At 37.5% G+C, this 21,004-nt stretch overlaps 1 protein-coding gene across 1 annotated transcript in view; it reads left to right on the top strand.

Moving 5' to 3' along the window:
• Positions 1-21,004, top strand: part of LOC123311274 (tribbles homolog 2) — a 192,988-nt gene that overhangs the window by 1,344 nt on the left and 170,640 nt on the right. The window lies entirely within an intron of this gene.

The raw sequence follows: 21,004 nt of genomic DNA, 5'->3' as shown, positions 1-21,004 counted from the left end.
TGTTCCGAAATAGTTTGTTATGAAGCTTGATATTGAGGCCATCGAAAATATGCCCTTTTCGTAGGGTAGCACCAGTAGATTCGGGTGACTTGGGACAGTCCTGTAACTTGGGATAATTACCCCCTTTGCAGATTTCTTTGTTTCTTACCATTTATGAGTGAAGGGACAAACTTATAAGATTGTGTAGCGTCTTTTCGGTTAGTTTAACAATTATCTCCTGTTGAGTTTGCCGTGACCAGAGCGTTTGAATTGACAGGAAAATCAACAAATTCAGGAGAATAAAAGCGCGTTTTTTTATGGCCCTTATACTTAATAGTGTCCTGTACATGTGTTTCATTTTGTGCATGTGTGATTTTTTTTTTCTGGATACGTGGGATATGAAACAAGGTTGTTTACAAATCAAACGGCAACACGGATCTCATTCATTTATTATGTTGTTTCATAGGGTGACTTGGGACAATGCCGAATACGAGGCCGAATAGATACAAGCGGCGTATTGGCAACAGAAAACATGCCGATTTTTCGCAGGATATTATTATTTACGTTATTTTCACAAAGAAGCCACCAAAGAATGAAAGAAATAAAAGTTTCCTCGTTTTGTTTAGTTTTTTTACATTTGAATTGCAATATATTTACTTTCTCTGTAATAGGAGTTTATCATTCAATTTCCTTACCGAATTTCAACTATATGATCACAAATTCTATTTTTTCAAAACTATACACCGTCCCAAGTCACCTATTTCATTTGAGAGTTGAGAAATCAATGGATTTTAACTTATGTCCCAAGCTTCCCAACTCGGTGGGTGACTTGGTACAAGTATATTTTATTTTTTTTTAAATTTATATCCGAATTCTGAAGCATGGTATATCATAATCAATAGTCTGAGTCATGTAGCATATTTGAACCTCTTTCTCACATGAAAATAGGTCACCGTTTTTGAAATATGACAAGTTGAATTTCAAAATCGTCCCAAGTCACCCGAATCTACGGTAATTGATACGTTATCTGAAATTAAATTTATAATGACAATACAAAAATTAATCAAAATGTGGGTATGTAATAATTGATACTCGCTTTCATGGCATGTTTTCGATCAAGTCTCAAAACATCAACCAATCCCCGAAGTATACGTCTTTAACCTCAGAATACAAAGTAAAATTTGGAATTATTTTTTCGCCATTATAAAAATGGCTTGATAGTAAAATCGAGAGTAAACACCAAGGTAACACCAATCAATGACCAAATCATCTCCAGCAATAGAAGGCGTTTCTTTTTCTTGAACAAGAAGTTGTGGTTAAAATAAAAAAACAGCACTCTTCTAAGAAGCCGCATGACAAAAAATTGACCTGTTTGAGCATTTTTATATACTGATTACCGAAGATAGGAATTTTGTGCGTTACGCTTCACATAATCTGTATATCATTATGGATTTCTGAGAATAGATCAAGTCCTATGACAAACTTATCGAACCTAACGATGAAACACTTTTTTACTCTTCGATCATCTTTCTCGTTATCTCTTCATCGAGAACTTCGGGTCTTCGTAAATAATGCTTCGAAATGATAATGTTATAATCTGACACTTGTCGATAATGTGGGTCCAAGTAGCTACTGTGACGAGATATAGAAAGTTACCTGAAAGCATCATCGCTATGGACCCCTTGGGATGATCGAAATCAGGTTCTACAAAAACAGGTCCTCGCCTTGCAGGTATCCACATATAAAAGTAACAGGCCCTATTCTCAATCAGAAATTCATTGGGGTCCCCTTTGGTTTCGAATTTCAACCCCAACGCTATTTGTCTTCACACGTGCGGCCACGTGTATAGCGCGATGAATGTGGATTTTTTTTTGTTGAATTTCGCATCGCACAAGGTCGACGTCAAGGTTGTGACTGATCGAACGTTTCGGTCAGGAAATATTCAGTGGATCGGCGGATAGGAAAGTGATCGAAAATAATTGGTGATAATTCCCCAAACCGAATTATGAGAAAGCCCGCAAGTTGATACCGCATTCGATAAAATAGCCGTGTCACATTCAATGTCGGATAATGTTACGCCATGTTGTTACTGTTTGTATGGATATTTCGAAAGTTGTCCTCGAATTTAACGCACCGTTTACATAGTCGTCCGTTGGGAAATAATAGTTGGGAAAAGATTGTCGCTTATTTGTTCTTCGCGCGGTGAAAAACAAGTTTGGAAAACTTCCGTTTTGGCATTTGAATCTCCGTTTGAAGTTATTCGGAAAACTGGATGATTTTTACCCATTTTAGTTAATGGAGAGGGAAATCAAGAGTTCTAAACTTAAATTCTGCTAGTTTGGGAGTTCCCCGAAATAATTAAGATGTGGAAAATTCGCTGAACGTCCAGAAATCATCAGATCTTCTCTACCGAATTTTTCCAACTCATTCGCCAGAGCCATCAAGGTGTTTTTCTTCCAATTTAGGAGTTCCTTGTTCCGGCACTCGATACGAGATCGTTCTGACGGCTTTTCCGGCCGTTATCCCGGAGATTTTCTTTAATTATGGGAACCGTCAAGTCTGGAGTGCACTCTGCGATTTTCGATGTCGGCGCCCTTTGTTTTCTGAAGAGAATTGGCGCCCATTAAGGGGAGTTTTTGTTGGTTCATCGTGTCGAGTGAGAGCAGTGTCGATTGAGATTCGATTAATGGGAACCTGTTGGTTTTTTTTTCGAAGCTTTTCGAGCCATTTTTGCCTCGATGAAGTCGGGGATGCGGAAGGGAATATTATCGTGGAGGCCAGATTGTGAGATTAGTCCCATTTTGATTTATTGTTTCTGCATTGAACCTCTCTAATTAAAATTATAATTACCCTGCACTTTTTAATTTCGACATATACGAGGATATATTGAAAAATTCTTAGCCTATTTTAGAACCAAACAGAATTTCAATGACAAAATATTTTATTACTCAATATATTCTCCTCCTAATTGAATACATTTATTACAGCGAACCTGCAACGTCTCTAGACCTTTCAAAAAAAAATTTTCTTCTTGTTCTGCAAACCATACCTACACAGCTTTCATTACCTCCTCTTTGGAAGAGAATTTACGACCTTTTAAACTCTTTTTCAGTTGAGGAAAGAGATGATAGTCGGATGGAGCCAAATCTGGCGAATAAGGGGGTGTTCTAGTAATTCAAACCCTAAATCACGAATTTTTTGCATGGCAACATGAGATTTGTGTGCAGGGGCGTTGTCCTGCAAAAACAAAACACGCTTTCCGCGTCTTTTCTCTTCAATTTAGATTGTTCAGTAATGTCGAATAGTAATTTCCGGTTATTGATCTACCCATATCCAGAAAATCAATCATCATTACTCCATGGCAATTCCAAAAAATTGAAGCAAGAACTTTTCCAGCAGATTTTTGGACACGAAACTTCTTAGGTCTTGGAGAACCAGAGTGTCGCCATTCAATCGATTGTCACTTTGTTTTTGTATCTTAGAAATGTACCCAAGTCTCATCCATAGTAACAATTCGGTTTAAGAAGTCTACATCGTTTTCAAATCGAGCACAGATCGAACGCGATCCTTCTACCCTTGCACGCTTTTGGTCAACATTCAAACATTTTGCAGCAATTTTTCTCATGTCCAAATTGACGTGAACTATATGATGAACGCGTTCGTATGAAATATTCAGTGATTCAAATATCCGTTATAGCCCAATTCGACGGTCTGATATAATCATGTCATGGATTGCATCGATATTTTCGGGGATTGACACAGAAACTAGCCTTCCCGATCGGTCATCATTTTCAATGGAAAATTTACCTCATTTGAAGCTTGCAGTCCAATTTTTCACGGTCGCATACGAAGGACATTGACCACCAAGGGTATTAAGCATATCTTCGTAAATCTGCTTACCTCTTAACCATTTTAAATACAGGTACTTGATGATGAGTCGATACTCCAATTTTTCGATTTTCACAATTTCGGTGGACATCTTCTTTCTTTTAATTTATTGCGTAACTCTGGTTTACTTTTTTGATCTCAAACTTCACACTGACACTTCTAATAAGTTATTGTTCGTTTCTATGCATGCAACTGGTCTAGGCTAACTAGATATCAATACATCCTCGTATTCCAAAAACTAACAAGATTATTTATATCTCGATTTATATTTCTTCTGCGATCGTTTCCGAAAGTAAATTTCTTGCATATTTTATAATGAAATAAATATGTAAATCATTCAAATTCCAAACTACATTCATTTTCAAATACTTGACCGAACTTATAAGCCAAATACGTGGCCAAATTCATGATTTTGATATATCGGAATATAGCGTACTACGGAAAGTTATATGATTCTCGGTCAGAGATCATTGTGTCCTATTCGCTGAAATAAATATTGAATAATCCCATTGCGCAACTTGTTGTTCACTCGACGAAGCAATTTTCCATTTCGTCGTTATCCAGGAATTCCTTCGGAATGGAGAAGAGAAAACCTATTTGCCCGACCTACGTATCTAATCGTTGTGTTTGCGACAACACAATAAAAACAGTCTCGGTCTCCAAGATAAAAGTTGTATACCGTTTTATCTCATTACCCGGCCTAGTGCGAGGTACATGGTTAATATTCCACAATCTGTATCTGAATAGGTTGCGATATCGCAGATTTCGTGCGTAAACTCGTTTCCTGGAGGACGGGAGGAGTGTTGTGCAAATTACAGGGAATGTGGCGAAATAGAGCTGCGAGATTCTTGTAAACAAGGCTTGGTTCGATTGGGTCCCGGATGACGACAGACGATCAGAAACAGTTAATCGGATGAATTCCGAACTGTGATAGTAATTTGGAATTAGCCTTCCAGCGTATTCGTGATCAATTTTTAATAGGCATTCGGTGTAGGTTGATACGTGTGTTGGGTTGTGGAATACCAATGGTGCTTCCAGACGCACGCACAACATCAACGCCGTACCCTGTCGGCACTTTGAGAATATTACTGCAACCATAAAAACATGAAATAAGGCAGGTTCACTAGGGTGCCTCTGGAATTGCCAACATCATTTTATTATGCTGGCGACCGCTTTGGATCGAGGAAACTTACGATAAGACAAATTTCTTACATGTGAAGGTAGCCGATACAAGTTTTCAATATTTCTGTCAAATCGTGGATTCTAAGAACGCAAACAAGTAAGGGTTGCAACCGAGGTTGCAACTTTTTCGGAAGAAGTTTTGATGATATCTTTCGATGAATTATGAAGAGTTCTATAAGTAGTACGTATTTTTATAGTGATTCTACGGAAATTAGAGTTTTTGATCAACCTCGTGATCAACCTTTTGAAAGAAAAAATAACAGAGTTCTTAGCAGCGCTCTGCGATTTTAACAACGAAGCTCCAGAGTGCTTCATAGTAGGAACAGCGCCTTTTATTTTATCAGCCATAACAAGGTCTTAAAAATCCATATCTTCGAACAGTTCTGAGTAGTACTCTGCGAATTCTATTGAATATGTCAATAGAGTTTGATTGAATAAACAACACATTGCAATTTATCAGTTATATGAACTTCGAAGAACCATCATAACATTTCGAATAAATGCTCAGCGAAAAAAAAACTTTTCAGTTTATCAGCTCCGAGATCAGCTCCCACTGGTCCGAAATTTCAAAAAGCCACATAAAACTTCCATCAGAAATCTGAGCTTTATTTCTGTCGAGATTTCTGTCTTCGATCGAAGGTGGGTTTAGGGTTTCTCGAATTTTTGGACTTTATGATAGTTGAAAACTCGTTTGAAAATCATGATATATTGAAACGTTTCTAGAGAAATGTTTTGTAGAACTCACCGAGTGCTACTCAGATCTCCAATGAAGAACTGTTTTAAGATATATTTTTCTATTCAATCGAAATGTGGGTTATTTAATTTTTTTGTTGAAACTCTATTGTCATATTATGTTGAATTCGCTGAGCGAGTTGCTAATAATAAAGTTGTGGGATCGAAAAAAATTGTGTGAGCAATATCTACTTAGGGCTTCATATTATACAGGGTGAGTCTTTGACTCGTACAAATATTTTAGATTTTTGAGTTTAAAAGAAACACTTTTTTCCTTCACCAGTTTTCATAATGAGGTGTGCCACTCTTGGAGAAACAAAATTCCCTTCAGAGTAATGAGCTAAATTTATGACACTACACATCTGTGGATCTTTTAAACAGAGATGCTTCAGCCAAAGTACAAAATTTTGGACATTTTGAACACAAATTACTCAAAATGGCGCATTATACGAGAAAATATGAATAATTCTTTCATTTTACAAAACGTTCAATTATTCATTAAGTACATAGCGTCCAATTTTGTTTCAAGAGTTGGGTTCTTTGAATTTTTGGTATTTTCATGGTCATAATGAGAAAACTGGACTTCATATGCATGAAGAAATCGCCAAAATTTGATATGGTTGGTACATGATAATAATGAGACTATTTTTGCTATATCAAATTTTGGCGATTTCTTCATGCATGAGAATGTGTTTTATGTGTTTTGCCTCGTACGGCAAAAAGTCAAGAGACCGAATTTGCTCCAAATTAAGTAAGGATTCAAATAGTAATTTTTATTGTTTGAAAAACCAATGGCGTATCATTTTTTTATCTGAAAATACTCAGTCTCGCTGCAGTACGGACGCCACTGGTAGAAAAGAAAAGAAATGAAATTATGCAAAAAGTGCTCCTTGACGCACAAAACCTATGTCTCAAATTTCATAGAAATATTTCAAGCAGTGTGAAAGTTATTAATAAAAAACATTTTTTTTTCTATAAGTTTAACACCCCGTATCTCGGAGAGGAAACATTTCTCGACATATGTTTATATGACAAACTAGGGCTTATTTTTGATGTAGAATACGTGGTTAAAATTTCTTGGTTACGATCTGGACTACCCTGAATATGTGCGATTATAAAACAGTGTTACTTGTTTCAAAATCACCAGCGTTCTCTGATAGACAACGGGAAATTCTTCCTGGATGAAGATAGATTGACGTTCTAACACGACCCGATGTGCACGTCAGACACAGGAAATTTTCCGGTCCCCTGTCCATTACCGGCAGATCCGGAGCATAATTATGCACCCTTTCATCCCCGACTGGTCCACCCTGCTAGTGGCGAAGGGGGTGGAATTTCGGGGGGGCGCCCGGTCCGTTCTATTTGACTATTCAGACCGAATAATCCATTAAACTTGCATATCTTCAGAAGGGCCCCGAAACGGTGGTATCGATTTCCCCGCATACGTATTCAGTACGTTCCGCCGCGTCCATTCTTTCCTGCGTTATGAATTCTAATTCCGTCCTTTATTTTCGTTCCGGGAGCGAATCATTTTTCCGTACCGGCTTTATCCGGACACTTCGATTGTCGTAATGTTGTTTTATGGGCGGAGGGCGCGAAGATACCGATGATGGCCTCGTTTCGAATCCGACGAGAGATGTGTTCCGTCGAAAATCGAACAACGGTGTCGATGCCGGGGCGACGATATCAATTCTCCTCGGGTTCGTGGAAGGGTGGATTCCGGCTGGATCTGGCGGAAGACGTTTTTACGCCGCGCGTTCATGAAAATTGATATCTGACGGCGAATGCTCTCCGCGTCTGGTTCATTTCGACCCAGAATCCCCAGGAAATATTTTCATCGGTAATTTCTCACTTCTGGCAATAGTCTGAATGTGTGGAAATTTTGCCAATTTTGGTGTTTCAAGGCTGAAATTCAGGACACGTTGGGTCAAGCTTATTTTGAAGTGAAAGAGGTCAAGTCTATCAGTGCGTGGCGTGTAGGTAATAATATCGAAATTTCGGTAGAGTGAGGAGTGAGGAAGTTGCGTGATCTCAGGTGTGTGCTTCACTCTCTCAACTGTCCTACCTAGAATCTACCGAATTTCCATAATTTTTGAGACTTACTCTTACATATTTCCGATATTCATTCGAATCACTGCGAACTATAAGCAAGAACTTTCAAAACTCGCTTCAAAGCCAAGTATCAGATTTCAATCGGCGCTTCAGTTTTAGAAATTTTGGCAAAATGAATATTCTTGCAATGAGCCAAGCAGTGATGGTCGATGCAGTACACTTATGAGTGTCAACTCTGGTATTACGAATTTCAAGAAGCTTCTGACTTCTCGTCAGTACACTTAGACGGTTAGACCTACTTTTACTATATTGATTCAGAATCTCATATGGGATGTGCCTCTCTGGCGAAATTTCACAGAGTGATTCTATTGGCAATTTGCAATAAAAAAGTTCATAAAATTGTAGTCCAAGTACACTTTTATACGTGGAATCAAGTGACAAAAGATTTCTTTCCAATTCAAAAATAACAAATTCAATAAAAGTCTGCATTTAAAAAAAAAACGAAAGTCCGCCTAATGATTCGAAATGAAATGATATTTTGAGCTCGTCAGTAGATTCTACGTAAAAAATGCCTGTAGAAGGTTCAAGTTTCAGATCTTCAAAGACAAAAAAGTTATGGGAATTTTTCGAAATCTTATTTTTTGCTAATAACTCAAAAAAAGTTTTCGACTTGTATATATTTTAACAGAGATTCTTGAGGTTGAAAGAAACAACTTAACCTTTTTTTCTGATTCGGCCTAGATAAAAAGATGTAGCCATATTAAGTTTTCATAATGAGGCTATACCACCCCTTGAAACAAAATTCCCCTCAGAATAACAAACTAAATATATGACACTACTCATCTATAGATCCCTTAAACATAGTTGCATTCAGCCGAAGTACTGAATTTTTGAATTCACTGATATTTTCATTTTTCAATATCAAATTACAGAAAAACGGCGCATTTACGAGAATATATGAAGAATTCTTTCTATTTCATTAGTGAGCATTGAACCCACTTTTAAGTGTTGGTTTTGTTGCATTTCTGGTATTTTTATGATATGTAGGTAATAATAATAATTTTATGGATTTTCAACAGTCTTTATCTCTTGAGCCGAACCGAAATGGTAAAGTTTCTTTTGACCTCAGGATCTTCCTGTTAAGCCTGTTTGCAAAAGCTGAAAATTCTCTAGAGAATTTACTCGTGAATTCATGCACCGTGAATTCTCTGCAGTTACATAGGCACTTTCGGTAGAATTCACTGTTTAGTTGCATACAAAATAATTACGTTTATTTGTGAAAATTCTGTGAAGAATTCTCCAGAGAATTTTCGGCTGATGCAAACGGGCTTTAAAATATATGTACAAGAAAAACATTCACCCTGTATACGCAAGTTCAACTTCAATCTAGCAGATCAAATCGATAATCGACTATTTATCAGGAATCGCCCTGATTTCAGGCTCATTTAATAGGCGCTCATTTTAACCCACTGTGAATTTTCAGAGGAATTTTTCTTCTTTTTTTTTCAGACCACCTCTGCTAGCTTTACCTTTAACTATGTTAAGGTATATAGTTAATAGTTTGGTAAGAGGTAGAGTTCACTACGACCTTGAGGTCTACTGTGTCCCTCATGCCTCGCCTCTACAGATCGTCTTCCAGCTCCAGAGTTCCAATGAACTTCAGTATCTGAGAGAGCTTCAAGGAGGCTAAGTCCTCATTCCTTCTATGTATGATTTTCGCGTCCAAGACATTCCTTTCTCAGGCTTGCAATAGCGAGGAGGCCTCGGAGGAGGCATTCTGTAACCAGGCCAACAGGAGTTTCCTACTCTTCTCCACATAATCTACACTCATCATATGCCTTTTGAGGCATTAATATCCTGTGAATTAATATTCTGTGAACAAGGCGTAACTCATTCTCAGATCCAAATACTTCTTGGATATTGCATGTTCCATTCCTGGAAGATTCCTTCCCCAGAAACCTTGCCAGAAACATAATGAAGAAAAATCTTCATTATAACATATTATATTATCCTGATTCTTCGTAGGTACCGAAGTACCCCTCAGAAGCTCCGTGAGCTTGTACGAGTTCGGAGAACCAGTTGTGTCCGTGTAGGCTTTGTTGTTACTGTGTCCTTACGCCATCTAAGGTACAGCACTGTTAATTTTAATCGAACAGTGAATGGTGGGCCCGTACCCGTAACGACTAGAATATTTCTTCCCTAGCCTGGGATCGAACTCAGTACCTTGCGGTTGCAATATACTGAGCCGACGCTCTAACCACCAAGCTACAGACGCGTTTCTTAGTTAAGGCCTGAAATTATGGCCAGGAAAAAAAAGGGAAAATCCAAGGTGGTACAGCTAGATTTCTTCGTCAGCAGAGCCGATATGAAACTAACGGAGGATCTGAAATATTCGACCCTCAATCACAGTGCTATACCTCCGACACGTCCCCCGCTTCGTCTGCCGTCGAAGCGACTTTTCAACTAACTACACCTATATACCTGTTTGTTTTATCGGAGTTGAGGACACCTCGACCGGTTTACACAGACTTATTTTCGTTCGCAGCACACCGCGCGTTTGCTGGCTTGTCATCAATGACAGGCCAGCGGCGTTGCGCCACCGAACCAACGACCGTCGTCGTGACCATCAAACACATAATTTTATTGTGATTATTAATGCTCGATGTTGCAACATTCGACCTTTGCCGATCGAGGCTGTTCGAATTTCAAGTTTAGTTTCGAATTAAAACGGCGATCATTATCTTTGTAATTCATGCCATGGGACGAATACATTGTGTTGGGTAACCTTGTGCGGGATTTCGTTGGACACAATTTTGGAGGGGGCTCTCTCTCGAAGCTGTTGGTAATTCTTCGCTTCTGATCTTTAAATTTCGTCCATAGAAGCCCAGAGAAAGCTGAAGGGTGAACTGATGAGCTCTCTGTCTGTGTGTACCAAACATTTTAGCTTCTCCTCAATTATCAACAATAATCTATGAGTTGTACGTATCACTTCCATAAATGCGATGTGAAAGGGAACCTTTTTTTAATTTCCAATGTTTTCAATGTCAGTTTATTCAACATCCACGAACATTCACATGTTCAAAGCACACTCTGCTCTATCCGAAAAGTATCATACCAACTGACACAAAGCTCTGGATATAATCCACGTTCACGCAAAGCTGATTCCTGAAGAAAAAAACCCAGCCGACTTGTTGCTGTCATTTCCAAGCAATTTGAGTCCGTAACACGGGCCAGTATCATGCGAGGACACGTGTAGGCAGGCCCGGATCTAGGGGGGGGCAAGCGGGGCGCTTGCCCCGGGCGTCAGCTTAAGGGGGCGCCAAAATCAACCAGAGGTTGAATTTTTTCTTTAGTTTCTCGGAAAAAATTAATTTCCTAGAGCTAAAATCGAAACTGTAGAATGGAAACTATGCCAAAAATCTTCAAAATCAATGAGGGATAGATAAATTAATTGTATATGTATTATTCAGTCATCTAGGAATGACCGCCACACTTGGGTGAAATAGGTTAAAAGATGTGATATGTCTACAATGTGTCGCAAGCATAGAGCCAGTAATTTCTTTGCCTGGGGAATTACCGACTCATCCCCATTTCATCCGGAACTAAGGGCCAAAATTTCCGATTTTTTATGGATCATAAATTAAAAACTAATCCTTTCAGCAAAATTCTGTTCGCATATTCATAATCTAATCCCTCGATTTAGTAAATACAACAATATTGGTGGAATTCGTAGAGATCGAAAATTTTTAAAATTTTCCATACTGATGTATGGATTTTTTGAAAAATATTTTTGGTCTCCGATCAAAACCAAATTCGTACTGTACACTAATACGAGGACGTAGAACACGAATATGCAAACAGATATTTTTTTAAAATTAAGTTTTCATGTTATGGTCGATGGAAAATCGGAAATTTTGGACCTTCGCGGAAAAAATTATAAAATCTAAACTGTTAGTGGTAGATGAATGAAGTGTGGTTTTTTTCTATTCGCAAAGAACCAATCTATCACAAAAAATCAGCATATGACTAGTGCTTTTTTTCTGGCTGCTACACCTCCTCAAAGTTTACCAATTTCTTCGAAATTTTGCACTTAAAGTGATTTATTCCTCAAAATACTGATCCTACAAAAAATCAAATTGCATATTCGTGTTCTACGACCTCGAATTAATTAATAAAATGGCCCGAGTTGATATATGGGGGTTCAGAACTGAAGTGAACCAAGTCCATTCAGCCTAATTTTGAGATGAATGGCTTAGAAGTTGTTTATCATCATTAATTCAAAAGTAACTTCTTCATTTATTATTTTTCTTGTGTAAGCATTTGCTTTCATTTTAACCTTTTAAAATCTAAAGAAGTCACTTTTGGATTAATGGGTGATAAACAACTTCTAAGCCATTAATCTCAAAACTAGGTTGAATGGACTTGGTTCACTTCAGCTCTGAACCCCTCATATGTCGCTGAAAAAATTAATTTTCGTTCGGAATATTTTCGTTCGTAAAGCACGGGTAAATACGATAGGTGAGCGAGGGTTGCAAACAACATTCTTGAAAAAACAAAATTTTTCGAACGATTTCAACCCGACTTATTTTTTCTAGTAATTCGTTGTCGAAGATTACGAATAAGCAATTAGATTTTTCCTAGGATGAGTACTTCGGGAAAAAAATAACTTTTAATGGAACAATGGGAAAAAAATAAGAGTTATTTTTTTCCTAAAGTACTCATTTTAGGAAAAATCTGATTGCCAATTCGTAATCAACGACCTCAAATTAGTGAAAAAAAAATGTCAGGTTGAAATGGCAATGACGAATATGCAATTATATGTTTCCTAAGAACCTTAGAGGAGAGGGGGGGGCGCCATCATGAATTTTTGCCCCGGTCAGAAAAAAACGTAGATCCGGGCTTGCGTGTAGGCTACTAGTGGGGGGAAAGGGAGAAAAGGCGAACCTTGTTTCGCTGCTGGGGGTGCAGGGGACTGAAAGTTCTAAAGCTCACAACCTAAGAATTCCGTAGGTCAACTATGAAAGGGCCCCTTAACTTGAAGTGTAAACATAGGGTAAGGAAATAACTAGGAGAATCATTGGGGATCGGGTGGGGATAAACAAAGACCATAAATTACCTTTACGTCAAGTTTATGGAAGGAGGGCCTTATTTGAGTTGGTGTCCAATTGCAACTTCTTTGGTGTATTCAGAAATGATATAAAGTTATATTATATTGGGAACCGATTGACTGCGAATTCGTTGATCGTACAAGTTTTGTGAAACTCGCTGAAGGATGTGCTGAGGAAATTAAAAATGAGAGACACCTCATTCAATGTTCCTTCGTTCAATAAAATACATACGTGTCGTAATATTCAACAATAAGCTTATGTGAATTTCATTTCACAATGAATCCTAATCGCAATTTAAAGATTTAATGCTCCAATATGTCCATCCTTCAATCCAGTTGAGTAGGGAATACTCCTTCTGACGAAAATAATGTATTTTTTATGAAATATCTTTGAAACGTCACATTTTGAAATAACCATTTCAACCGTTTCCCAAAAAAAATTATTTTAAGTAATCAAAAATGAAAAATAAAAATGGGTATGTATTTATAATTTAAAGCTTTTCGTTTCAATTGAACGAGTTGGCAACATGGACTGAAATATGCGTTGATAAAAAAGGACAACAAATACAAGATAGTGTATTTGTTGTCCTTTATTATCAACGCATATTTCAACCGATGTTGTCAACTTGTGCCATAGAAACGAAACGCTTCAAATTTTAAAAACCCATTTTTATTTTTCATTTTTAAGTAGGTGTACTTAAAATATTTTTTTTGGGAAACGCTTGAAAGGATTATTTCAAAATGTGACGTTCCAAAGATATTTCATAAAAAATACATACATCATTTTCGTCAGAAGGAGTATCCCCTATTTTGCTGCATCATACAAAAATACGAGAATCTGGATCAGGTTGTAGAGTATTAAAGGATTTTGAGACAAGCCTCTAGCAGCTGCAGTAGCGGTCAATTTAATGATGTTTACATTAGCGTCATCCGAATATAAAAACGGTCATAAAATTTGATCCCTCTTTTACGAAGGGTGAACTGCACTGGAATTCATTCCAGTGAACTGTAAACTGCACTTTCAGTGTCTTCGTATTGTTTTGTTTTATTTGCTAGTAGCATTATATGCGTGTGATTTCTTTTGGCTTTCTTCAGACTGTAACTGCCAATTCACAATGATGTTAATGGTAATGTTAAAAGTGAGCTACGATGTTAACGCTTAAATAATAATAAATTTAAGGAATATTTATCATTATCATCAACATTACGCTCGACATTAACATTGATGTGAACAGTATCGTAGTAGCTCTATTATTTATTATTATTTAAGCGTTTACATTGTAGCTCACCGTTAACATTACCATAACCATTAACATCATTGTGAATTGGCAGTAACTAACAAAATTTATATTAAATACAAGTCAGGCGAACGAAAGTTCTTCATTTCTCCTCTAACTCTCAAGGCAAGAAGTAGGAAAAGAATATTCAACTTGACAAATAACATAAAGAAGAAACTATAAAACTTGTTGGAACAATCCTTCTCCCATAGATAACCAGCTCTTGGTTGTGATGGACCGTTTGCGAGGATTCAAAATTGTGGTGTGAAGCAAAACGTATTGGGGATTTATCGATTAAAATCAAAACTCACAGTGAAGATGCGACAAAAATGAAGGAGATTGCCCCAATAGAAATCATTGGTGAAGAAACATGGGGTCAAATATGCACTCCTTCCTCAAAACTGGAACTCTCGTTGATAAAATTGAATGTATAGTGGTCGATATTCTATAGAGAAAAATTTCAAAATTAATTGAACAAAATATGTTTCACAATGCGCCAGTTTTTTCTACATCATCAGACCGTTTTACTCAGAAAATGGAGTCCTCAATTGAAGATCTTTATCTTACTAGGAGGGAGGATCCCTTTGACATGTGATAACTCCTAAAACCACCAATAAAACAAACAGTAGGCGAACAATCTATATTTTTTTTTCGTTTAAAATAATGGTTATTGGCAGAATCAGAAATTTGGAGAAACATCACTACTTATGTATCAAGTTCATCGTTCAACGAACATCCTGTATCGCTCATAAATTCAATTTTGAAGAACGGTGCAAAATTTGAGTGCCATCTGGCAACACTAAACCTCAACATAAAATTCGAAGCGTTTTTTATTCGTTTTCTAGAGTGGACTTTGTAGTTCCAGTAGCAGTGAATTTCTTTCGCGGTCAATAGCAATATTCTCTATCGAAAACAACGAAATGCCCGAATGTTGTACGGTACAAAACTGGAGCAAATTCGGGCGAATCAGTAAGAATTAAAGTTCTGTTTGCGATTAGCATTCGTCGCCGTAGGCCTTCCGGATCGGTGCTCGATTTTCTTGCTTTCTTTCGGTCCTCTCGGTTCGAAAAGCGATTTGGCCCCATCCCAGAATCATGCAAATACGGGATTACTGATTTGCCACGATGGACCAGGTCCCAATTCAATCACAGCACGTGATTCGACTCCGTTGTCTTACGCCGTCTGAATATCGAATTACTTCCTGTCGGCGTTTATTTGCAGTTGACCCGGAATGTGGATAGCGGTCCGAAATTTTCCGAGGTTCGATTTTGGTCAATAAGGCTCGATTGGGAATACGTAAGACTAACCAACTGATGGTATATTTCCGAAATTCCGTTTAAAAAAAACTATTACATAGAATGGTATGTTAGTTGAACCTGGTTCTCTCTGAACAAATACCTACATCCTCTCAATGTATCTTCCCAGTGACGAATGACAACCAGCATAACGTTCGATGCTAAGTAAAAAAAAGAGAATCCACTGCTCAAATTGTCAAATAAAATATCACAAAATGATGAACATATGGTTCTAAAGATAGACAAAGATGGCTGTCTATGAAGTCTGCGACGAACAAGGAAGGTCGTAAAATTTTATGAGATTTTTACGGCCGGTTGCTGTTGAGGCTTGCCAGTGAGTACGCGCCTTATGATGGCTGTAAATCAACAGCGGTTATTTTATAAACAAGCCATTGTTCTTTTTATTTTCTAGTAGGCGCTGTTGCCAAATCGTAAACTAGAAACGAAGCGATTTAAATTTTGAAACCTCATATTTGGAGAATGATTTTGAATAGTTTCCGCGGTGCATTTGAAAAATCATGAATGAAGTTCATAATTATTCAGTTCAAACTTGCATATGCTTGTGATGACCCATATTGAGGAGAATTACCCACACAATTACAACATTGGCAAACGTTTCCGAACTCGTCCATTGCAATATGAAACGTAACTTGTATTGAATGAACTACATACACTACGATATGATTTCATCGAAACTATTAAAACTACTGAATAACATAACAACTTGATCTCCCCGAATCCCGAGCGAACTGTGATGTTCACGTGTCCTTCCGAGACCCGTCCGGTCCCCCACACGCCCGTCGAAGCTGATTAATTGGCCTCCCTGCGAGAATTGCGGGGAATGCATAATAATTTGACGCGGTTATGCACCCCCGTGCGTACTGCGGACGAGACTGACCCGGGGTTGTCCGCGCCACGTCCCGACGCCTAGAGGGTGAGGCGGTCGTTCCGTTTGTTTTGTCCCATTTCGGCCGCTATCTGTCAAAATTTATGCACCCGGGGGTCCGCACGTCGACCGAATAAAGTGCCGATGCGTTCGGGTTGTTAGGTCAATTTTTCTGGACGAATTATTCGCCGGTCGCCCTCTCTGACGAAGACTTCATTACAATTGCGGAGGCCCCCTCGTTCGGGAGATTCGAGAGGAATGCCTTATTAGTCTCGGTGATTTATCGGTACGGATAAACGAATTGGTTTCGAGTGTCGGACGTTCGTGTGGAAAGGGGGGCGAATTTCCTTCAATTATTAAAACTATTGGGTGCCTACGACCTTGTTCTTCTATACCTAATGGTATCGAAGAGTCGCCGGTTCGTCCTATGAAGCCTCACCATTAAATGGGGAATTCTCCTCAATTTGGGTTATCACAGCATATGCAAGTTTAAACTGAATAATTATGAGTTTCATTCATGATTTTTTCAAAATCACCGCGGAAACTATTCAAAATCATTCTTCAAATATGGGGTTTCAAAATTTAAATCGCTTGGTTCCGAGTTTACGATTTGGCAACAGCGCATACAAGACAATGAAAAGAACAATGCCCGATCCACCTTGTTTATAAAATAACAGATGTTGATCTACAGGCGGGTACTTACTGGCGAGCTTCAACTGCAACCGGCCATAAAAATCCCATAAAATTTTATGACCTTCCTCGTTCGTCGAGACTTGATAGACAGCCATCTTTGTCTATCTCATCAAGATAATGCATTTGTTGTCCTTTATTATCAAGGCATATTTCAGTCGATGTTGCCAACTTGTGGAATCGAGATGAAACGCTTTAAACTTTAAATACCCATTTTTATTTTTCATTTTAAGTGCTTAAAATATTTTTTTTTGGGAAACGGTTGCAATGATTATTTCAAAATATGACGTTTCAAAAATATTTCATAAAAATACATCATTTTCGTCAGAAGGAGTATTCCCTATTCTCCTCAATTTGGGTCATCACAGAATAATTTTATTCATGAATTTTTCAAATGCACCGCGGAAACTATTCAAAATCATTCTTCAAATATGAGGTTTCAAGATTTAAATCGCTTCGTTTCTAGTTTACGATTCAGCAACAGCGCCTGCTAGAAAATAAAAAGAACAATGGCTTGTTCATAAAATAACAGCTGTTGATTTACAGCCAACATAAGGCGCGTACTCACTGGCGAGCCTCAACAGCAATCAACCAGCCATAAAAATCTCATAAAATTTTACGACCTTCCTCGTTCGTCGCAGACTTCATAGACAGCCATCTTTGTCTATCTTTTAAAGATAAGGTATTCGTTGTCCTTTATTATTATCAACGCATATTGCACTCGATGTGCCAACTTGTGCAATAGGAACGAAATGCTTTAAATTTTAAATACCCATTTTCATTTTTAATTTTTAAGTACTTAAGATATTTCATTAAAAATACATCATTTTCCTTATTGCAACGTATTTTTTTTAGATTGTATTTGTGCTTTTCGGTTGCCCGAATACTTGGAGAAGCGCCGGCTCTTAAATCCAAGTGATGATATAAAATTTAAATCGAATTAAAAAAAAAGTTCTGACATTAAATGGTAGTTTTTCCTGCTTTGTTCTTAGAGCGTTTCCTATTGGTAAAAAAGTGTTGCTTGCACTGAATCATAACAAATATGAATAAGGATATCTTGGAATTATTGCAGTAGCAAAGAATTAGAATTAGCTTCTCATCTTTTGGAAGGATTGTAGTGACATCAAAATATACACTCGAACATACCCTCAGAACATAGATACATGGAATATAAAACAAACATTCCACAGATTGGAGTGAGATAGTTGCTTAGTGTCGTCAATCACAATTGAGACAGTTGACTCGGACATCAATGTCACATCAATTTTCAGTACGAATAGATAGGAAGTGTGTGAATTTTTCAATTAAACGCCACTGCCTTAGTGTCGCGCTAGACAGAGAAACATCGAATGTGAGTACTGTGTATCTATGTTCTAAGGTTTTACCAATAGAAAACGCTGTATGTGAAGTTGTAATATAATAATTTTCTCTGTTATTCTTCCCTTTCACCTGGAGAAGGGTGAAATAATTGATTTCGAATCATCCATTTTGCCCCAAGTCTGCTTCGCTCGCTGACTAGTTTTCGGAAGAAAAACGACAAGGCGTTAGTGTAAAACTAGTTTCTCCCAACTAGATTCCATGTTGATGATCAGAGAACGTACAGATGTGTACTATATACTATGAGGTAGTCGGGGTGACCATGAGATTACAACCCGTTTCTAACGCGGAAGAACGCGGATACATACATAATAAAAGGCTGTAGGTATTTTAGAAGAGTTTTTTCAACAGGCTTGATCGACTAAAAATGAAAATGAAGACGGAGAGGTAAATATAGCTTGTGAGAAAAATATATTGGGACTAAATATGGTTGGTAAAGTGGTTGATGGATGATACAACGTATTTTCTGCTGTTCAGGACTCATAAATCCTTGTGTCAGTAATTTCGTTGAATATGAGATGAAAATTTTAAAAATGAGTGCTGACAGAAGTATTTTGCGACATAATTACTTTTTAATTTGCTTTTCACTTTCCATATTTCGGATTTCCCATATTTTTGATATATTTCCTTGAATTTGTACACCTATTTCTATGAAAAAACTCCAGGAAAATCAATGCTGAAGAGTTGGAAAGTAAGAAGGCGTACAATAAACAGCCATTTTGCTTTAGAAATTCAAAAAGGCCGAACTATGAAGCTTGTAAATTCAAATAATCCAACAGAAAACAATGAACAGAATTTTTAAATACGTAATATATCTCTCGATCGTAGTGATTAAAAATTTTCAGTATTTATCGATCGAAATATTGATTAAGATGATTTCAAAATAATGAATCATTCAATCGACCTTCTAATCAATTCGGATCAGATTCGAGCAATTCAATTTTGACAACCGAGTGCTTGTTACACATTCGATTGGGCTATTGGAATTGTTTGAAGCCGTCCCAAAGTTTTGGTTTTTTTCTTCAGTTTCGGCCATTTCCCCTTATATATGTGATAGAGTGCGCGTTGACCCAATTTCGCCAGTCTGTCTTCGTCTTTTTGTATCGCTCGCAGGATCAGCAAATTTTTTCATCCATGGTCGTTTCTACAAGATAGGAAATGTGCCCTTGATGAAATCTTAATGTCTTCCCTCGTTGGGGGAGATGAGCCAGGGTTTATATCGCGATATGAAACGAAAATGAAAAAATGGAGGTTTGGCGAGAATTCGTAGACCGTCTCGAAGAACTTTTACTGTCCGCTTTTTCCAAGCGTGGCTGTTTCATATTTTCCCTTTTCCCATCCTTCTCCGGCAATGACTACTTTGGCCTGAATTTTTCATTAGATATCGACCGCCCCAAGTGAACAAAGGGAGAGATTCGGCTAGAATTTATTGTTGTTTGTACAGTGTATCGTAAAAGATTAGTTCTGCAATTGAAACATTATTTTGGGGGTAGTGATTGACTTCTGCAGAAGTGTATTTTTTCGATTCGTTTTCCATGAGTTTTTCGAAATCTTTTCATTTACTGGTAGATTCGGGTGACTTGGGACTGTCTTGCAATTAGGAACAATTACCCCCCCTTGAAGATTTCTCTGTTTCTTGCCATTTATGAGTGAAGGGACAAACTTTGGGACAAACTTTTAAGATTATGTAGCATCTTTTCGGTTAGTTTAACAATTAATTCCTGTTGAGTTTGACGTGAACAGAGCGTTTGAATTGACAGGAAAAATTAACGAATTCAGGAGAGTAAAAGCGCGTTCTTTATGGACTTATACTTTCTAGTGTCTTGTACATGTGTTTCACTTTGTGCATGTGTAATTTTTTTTTCTGGATACGTGGTATATTGGGATATTAGATATGTCATGCAACAAAATGGCAACACGGATCTCATTAGTTTATTTTGGTTTTCGGTATGGCATGAAATAGCCGTTTGATAGAATATTTGAGTTGCGCCAAATGAATAAGCATCTGAGTAACACTATACTCCATTCACTTTTATTTTAGCACTTGGTTGGCCATGGAAATTTGACACATTTCATTCTGTATAGTACGAAAATGTGGGGTTATGACGCTTATCAAAACATTTTTGAGTTTTAAATCAACGCTAGGTTGCCCGTTCTACGTAAAAGTTTCTGTTATTACGTATTTAACACAATGTCGAATCTCTTCGGAAAATATGTGACGAACTTAATTGAAGTTAATACAAACTGATTGAAGGCACACCAAATCCAGTTATTTACATGGAAAATACAAGAGATCAGTAAAATATCATAATATGCACTAGCTTGAGGAGAGGTAATGTTCGTTATCTTCTTTGGCTAAAGTTTGAATACGTTACATCAGTTGTAGATTTCAAAAATATTAACCCGTAGATAAAATGCTTATAATACAGTGGTTGGGAATGGGTATCTCCCGAAGGAATTAACAGATAATTACAAGAATGTTAAATTCTTCAACAAAAATCATCTTGCATCAATATAAGTAAAAGGAATTAACGAAAGT

The sequence above is a fragment of the Coccinella septempunctata genome, chromosome 4, assembly GCF_907165205.1.
Source record: "Coccinella septempunctata chromosome 4, icCocSept1.1, whole genome shotgun sequence".
Classification (NCBI taxonomy): Eukaryota; Metazoa; Arthropoda; class Insecta; order Coleoptera; family Coccinellidae; genus Coccinella; species Coccinella septempunctata.
This window is presented reverse-complemented; position numbering and strand designations above follow the sequence as displayed.